At 38.3% G+C, this 6,302-nt stretch overlaps 1 long non-coding RNA gene across 1 annotated transcript; it reads left to right on the top strand.

Annotated features, from left to right (window-relative positions):
- Window positions 1-3,953: 3,953 nt before the first annotated feature.
- LOC144459627 (uncharacterized) lies at window positions 3,954-5,297 on the top strand. The gene is made up of 3 exons (XR_013488470.1): window positions 3,954-4,077; window positions 4,563-4,631; window positions 4,922-5,297. It is a non-coding gene; the product is annotated as an uncharacterized LOC144459627 (long non-coding RNA).
- The last annotated feature ends 1,005 nt before the right edge of the window (window positions 5,298-6,302 follow it).

Here is a 6,302-nt window from a genome sequence, read left to right as displayed (position 1 = left end):
TATCACCATGCAGGAGTATAAGAGCGGGACTGAGCCTTCCCCCCAGGTCCAAACACTCAGACAGCAGAGGCACCGAAAGGCCAGGGCTACATACCGGGGAGACTACTTACGCCTCCCAGAGTGCAGTTTAAAAAACCCTGCAGAGCCACTCCCCAACCGGCTCAACACATAGTGAGCATCAACCTGCCAACATGAAGGGATACCTCCTGGCTGGAAAAGCTTAAAGAGTCAAACTTTTTCCACACCTTTCCCACTAAACACTAACTTGGTGACTTGCAGGTGTCTAGACAGGTTAAAGCTATCTTTGGTAGACGGTACTACTGAGGTCATTTCTACAGGTACCCCAAGTTAAAGCCTTCACGTGTCGAACCCTCAACACGAGCCCAACCCTCCTTTTATGCGTCATAACACAAGATTTTGTCCTCTGTCTATTCTCTCCCAGTTCAACTGCCTTTCAGTTCAAGCTATATTTGGTAGAAATTCAACTTCTTAAGCCAAACAGCCTGATACCTGGTCTTCATATCAACAGGAAAACAGCTGCGGAGCCTCGAAGGAACTCTGACCACCGTCGAGGTAAATAAAACCAAAACAACGGAAATTAGCATCATGCTAGGTTGATAGTCTGACCTGTAGGTTCAGTGTGGACTGACGGTCAGCAGAGCTTTGACGGTGGTTTGTCGCGGTCCGCCTCGAGATTCAGAGCTTTGGAGCTGTCCAGGTGTCCCCTGTGGGAGTGTCGCCGACACTGAGGTCGTCTGTACAAGTCTCTCCTATTTAGCATTTTGCGAGCCGAGCCATTCTAATCTGCGTTCTATTCTCTTCGCGTCACGTGCCATGTCACATTCCGGGTCCGAACACAGATCAGTCCAATTACTACATTTCCTCCATCCCCTGGCCTCTATCTAATACTAGAATATCTTAACATTACTATAAACACTAACGTTAAGTGTGTGTAAAAAAAAACATGGTACATATAAATTCAGTTGTATACTAAACCTCTGTTTGTATGTTTTATGTTTACTAAAAATAATTTCACGCTGGCATGAAAGTTTGAATAACAAAATTGCCAAAGTATCAAAATTCAAGCACAATAACAGACATATGGACATTAACACATCTTTCTCCTTATACATCTGCTCAGGGGCATAAACATAGACAACACAGGTGGTGTGTTTGCACTGGGTCCCCCATACAGAGAGTGGGCCCTCCAGTAACGTGTTGGCCGGAGAATGGACCCTTATGAGAGACTGTCAACTTGGAAATATGCCTTTGTTCAAACATGAACTCTCATTAAATTAAAAATGGTGCCATTTGCTATATATGCACTTAAAAAAGGCAAATCTTAAACCTCAAATAAACTATTAAAATCAATACATTAAATGAATAATTTATTTTTTTCTTTTGTACTTTTTGTTAAATACAGATATGAAATGATGTTTGCTCTAAAGTGTGTGTTGATGTTGTCCAATGTCATGTCTCTGTTTGATCATGTGACGACTTGATATTTGCTCAATGACGTGCAATGATGACTGTGTTGATTACACAGTTTGAGTCTCATAACTCTAGAATTTATTGTTTTACAGTTTTGTAATAATCTGTGTTTGCGCAGGAGCCAGTGACTAAAGTGACAGCGCCCACACTGCCATCACTCCCCTGAAGGATGATCCACTAATCACAGAAGTTCAGACTCAAAGCCCCATCCCCAACTACATCACTGTCCACTACTACAAGTCCTCCAAGTGTACACCATCTTCCACTGCCTCTGTCAGTTTTCACTGTCATTTACACCATCTGTCTGCCTGCAAAGCTGTTGACCACAGCAGCAATCTACTGTATCATGTCTTGCATTTTATTTTACAACCACACTAGCCCCTCTTGCCTTTCTTCTTTATCTTCCTGTCATCACCCTCTCTCTTGTCTCCATACTCTTTAGGCTCCTTGTATCTTCCTCTGTCTCTACTCTCTTTCTTCTGTGATATCCAACACCGTCCTCATGTTTATCAGAGGATAATATATTTCTCTCCCCAGTTTTGGACATTAAAAACATTTTGATGTTTCTGGTGCAAAATGAAGACCTGCTTTTCTAGTTTGATCTGAGACAGATGCCCAGATGAGCTCACGTGGTTGCCGTTTGATGTTGCCTCAGTGTAAAGTAGGTGTAGGTCCACAATCTGCCACTAGGGGGTGACAAAAAGTGAAAAAACAAAAAGACAAAAATTGACTAGGTTTGATTATCATGCAGCAAAGTTGTGTCCCTGAAAGATTAAAAAGCTACACAAAGTATAAAAAAGTTTAACATAAAGAGTTTACCTGTTTAAATTCTTTATTCCTGAATGGTTTCAGTTGTTGCACTACTCAACCTCATACTACTCTTCATATTTGGTACATTAGTTGGTTAAAATAAACAGCTAAAATAAATGTGTTTTGTCCTATTCAAAGTTCACTCATGTCTCTGCCCTTACTGCTCTAATCTGTTCTCCACTGTCCTTTCTCATCGTCTTCCCCAGCTGAACAACATACAGCCTCGCACATGTGAACCCACCACTTAACTTCCATTCACACTGTTGGACAGGAAATGACTCTGAGTAAACTCTGACGATGCCTTACACTGTTCTGGGTCAGACATGTCAGCATGGATACACTATCATTCACCAGCCCACAAGATGTGCTGACTGGCTGTGCGTTCTAATACCCGTACTACCATACTATATAGTATGTCAGAAAAAGATGGAGGGTGTGTTCCGAATCACATACTTTTTCTTCTTACTTTTAGTAGGTACCATAGCTGCCCTTAAAAAGTACGTACTGTTGCATGCAGTATGCACACAATCAGGACATATTACTGTCTCATAACATTAGCCCCTCAACTTTGACCCTCTTGCTTTTTTATATCAGTTACCTTGGAGATAAAACAAATGCCACTTACTGAGTTCGCTAGAGACAGAGATCAACCCAAAGAGCCCTGCTGTTGTTACTTTGCAATGTTTGTAAGTTATAACTGCACAGATTTACCTAATTAATATTCCTATTATTACTGTTTGACTGGTCATCGGTTACTTGAATGTGCTGTCAGCCATCATTGCGATTTCTGACAATTGTCAAACAGCTGTCAGTGAGTTGTCATGCTGCCATGTGTTTGTGGCTCAGTCGACATGATGTATCGTCCGCTGTGCAAAGGATTGTGGGTCAGAATAACCAAAAATACATGCTCTCTTGCATACAGCAAAATTGGACTGGATGTTGTAGAACATCCAATATTTTTGGTACAGCATTTGATATACTATGTATTGGGACATACTAAATCTCTTTCTGGCATACTATATATCATGGTAGTGTGGGTAATTGAAAGCACAGTTAGTTTATCCCAATACATAGTATTTCAAATACAGTATGCCAAAAAATACTCGGGGTGGGAATCACCTGAGGATCCACGATACGATATTATCATGATACTTAAGTCAAGATACAATGTTATTGCGATTATAAATATGTTGCTATTTGTTGAGTATATATTGAGATTTGTTACTATTTTTCAACTGTAAATCTGGTCCCCAAAGGAAAACTTTGTCAACATCTGTTTTATCTAATAAGATAAAGTCTGTTAATCTCACTTTAGCCTCTTTTTTTGCAACTGCAGCAGCAGCAAAATGTATCTAGTGGACCAAAGAAAACCAACTGATCATACTTCGACATACTGCTAGTGGTTGACTAGTGGATAAACACTTGCACCTGCACCTGGCAAACACACACACACACACACACACACACACTCAGAGTGGGACAAAAGAGTACACAGCACTGAGAGACTCAGCGACCACACCGCATGTGACAAATACAATTGATTGATTGATTGATTGATTGATTGATTGATTGATTGACAGACAGACATTTAATCTCACTGACAGTGTTGTGTTTTTACCTGCAGCTCCACAACCAGAGGGAGAGAAGACAAACAAAGCCTGTTGGGAACATATTTTGAACAGACACTGCACTTGTCTATCTAACACTAACATTAATGTGATTCATTCACAGAAGCAGCAGTGGAGGTCCTGAAGGAAGAGGTTGTTGCTGCACCTGGTTAGTGTCCTCTTTAAATCTCCTGCAGAGTGTTTCTGTTTGGTTTCATGTTTTATTTAGCCTGTACTGTGACAGCCATGTGAGAACATTAAATGTCAAATTGTAACATTTGTAGCTTTATCAGTCTCGTCAGAACTTGTATGTAAGCCTTCTTCATTACTCACACATGCGATATGTGTGGAGGGACCAATTAGTTAATGTTAGCATGATACACGCTAAAGTAGAATAGTGAACAGAGTAAAAATAGCTGCTAAACATCTGCATGTTAGCATGTTGACATTAGCATTTAGGTCGAAGCACAGGTGTGTCTAAACACAGCCTCACAGAGCTGCTTAGCTGTAGATGCTTCGACTGGTTTTAACTTTTGTCACTTCCATGTTAATATGATTTACACTGTACATGCTTGACATTTTGTAGTTGCAACATTCTGTAATGTCAAAAACTCTTAACTAAAAAGAGTTCTGATGAATCTGTTGATGTTTCAGAGATGGACAAGATGATGAAAGATGAGGAAGAACTTGTGCCAGAAGAATTTGTCCCTGTTCCCAGAAACGGTAATCACAAAGGACACACGTCACTCTTAACAATATGTTGTGTAGCTGCTATTAATAATCAATTATACACATATTTATCAGTTATACTTTATCAGGTACTCCTAACTGTTCCACATGTTGTTGTACTATAAGTTATAAAAGACGTTTTTAAACAACATGCACATAAGAAAACTAAACACACACATACTGACATATTTTGATAATGAAATATATTGCATGTATTCATAGAGACTTATATACAGTGTTCTATGTATTTATTTATTTATTTATTTATTTATTATATTTTCCAGCACCTGTGTCTGAGGAGGCAGCAGCATCTGAATGTAAGAGCCACATCACTGTTTTTATCTTAGTTTAGTTTGGTTTATTTTATTTGCAATTAACAAGGGAAAAAATGGTATTTAAAAGCTGAAATACATTACAAATGAATCAATTAAGTGTTAAGGGTCTTTGCCTGAGTCCTTCTCAGATGTTTGTTGACTAACCACAATGTAGATGTTGATTGTGGAGATGGAAGTAGGTTGTTCCAAAGAGATGGTTGTCTGTATTTCAATGAATATTGATGACAACACAGGAAGTAAAAGTTCTTAGAGCGTCTTGTGGAATATGAGTGAATGTCTGAGGAAGACTTTAAAAAGTTCTGGAAAACACTAGGCGAGTCATGAGTAAGATGTGTATACTTATACTTATACATGAATACACAAGTCTGGTGTATGTTCACATTAAAAATTGATAAAAGTTGATCCTTTCTAAAGAGAGAAGCTCTAAAGTGATTTTTAGCAAAGCTAGTCATTCTCAAAACTTTCTTTTGAATTAGAAAAATCTTACTGAGATAAATGGGACACGTGGCAGCCCAAGCAGTATTACATTACCTAATATGAGGCTCAATTAAGATGTAATAAAAAGTTAAAATACAGGAATTATTGACCAGTGACCAAACTATACTCAAATTACCAGCTGACTTCAAGTTCAATAAGTTAGTTAGTTTTTTGTGTGCTATGAACCATATAATTTGAATGTAAGGAACCTGAGTTATTTCAATGTTGTCTATGAATATTTTTACTTTATCTTTGTTACATTTTTCATTTTCGTTACAAAATATCATGAAGTCACATTTTTATATATTGAGCGAGAATTTGTTCATCTGAACCATTTGGACATAGATGATAGCTCTTCATTTGCTTCTTGTCTGAGTGTGTAAAATTTTCATGTGAAGCTACCAGACATGTAGCATCAGCAAATAAATAAGGCAGTACATTTTTCACACCCTAGTTAGGTCATTTATGTATATCAAGAACAACAGAGGTCCAGGAATAGAGTCACGAGGTACTCCACAAAGTAGCTCAGCTCTGTTTGAATTAAACCTAAACCTTAAATTAAACCTAAATAGAAACATACTGTCGTCTGTCCTTTAAATAATCAAGCAGCCATTTTAAAGCAACATCATGAAAACCATATTTCTGTAATTTTGCAATAAGGATGTTGTGATCAACAGAGTCAAATGCCTTTGACAAGTCTAAGAAAATACCAAGAGTTATTTTCTTGCTGTCAAAGGCTGTACAGATTTTGTTAGCTAGCTGCAAAAGAGTCATTTGTGTTCACATTTTTCTCTGAAAACCATATTGATGGCTGTAAAGTATGTTGTTTTTGTCCATATACTTTTTCATTCTG

The sequence above is a fragment of the Epinephelus lanceolatus genome, chromosome 3, assembly GCF_041903045.1.
Source record: "Epinephelus lanceolatus isolate andai-2023 chromosome 3, ASM4190304v1, whole genome shotgun sequence".
Classification (NCBI taxonomy): Eukaryota; Metazoa; Chordata; class Actinopteri; order Perciformes; family Serranidae; genus Epinephelus; species Epinephelus lanceolatus.
The sequence above is the reverse complement of the archived record's forward strand: the minus strand, read 5'-3'. Positions and strand labels throughout refer to the sequence as shown.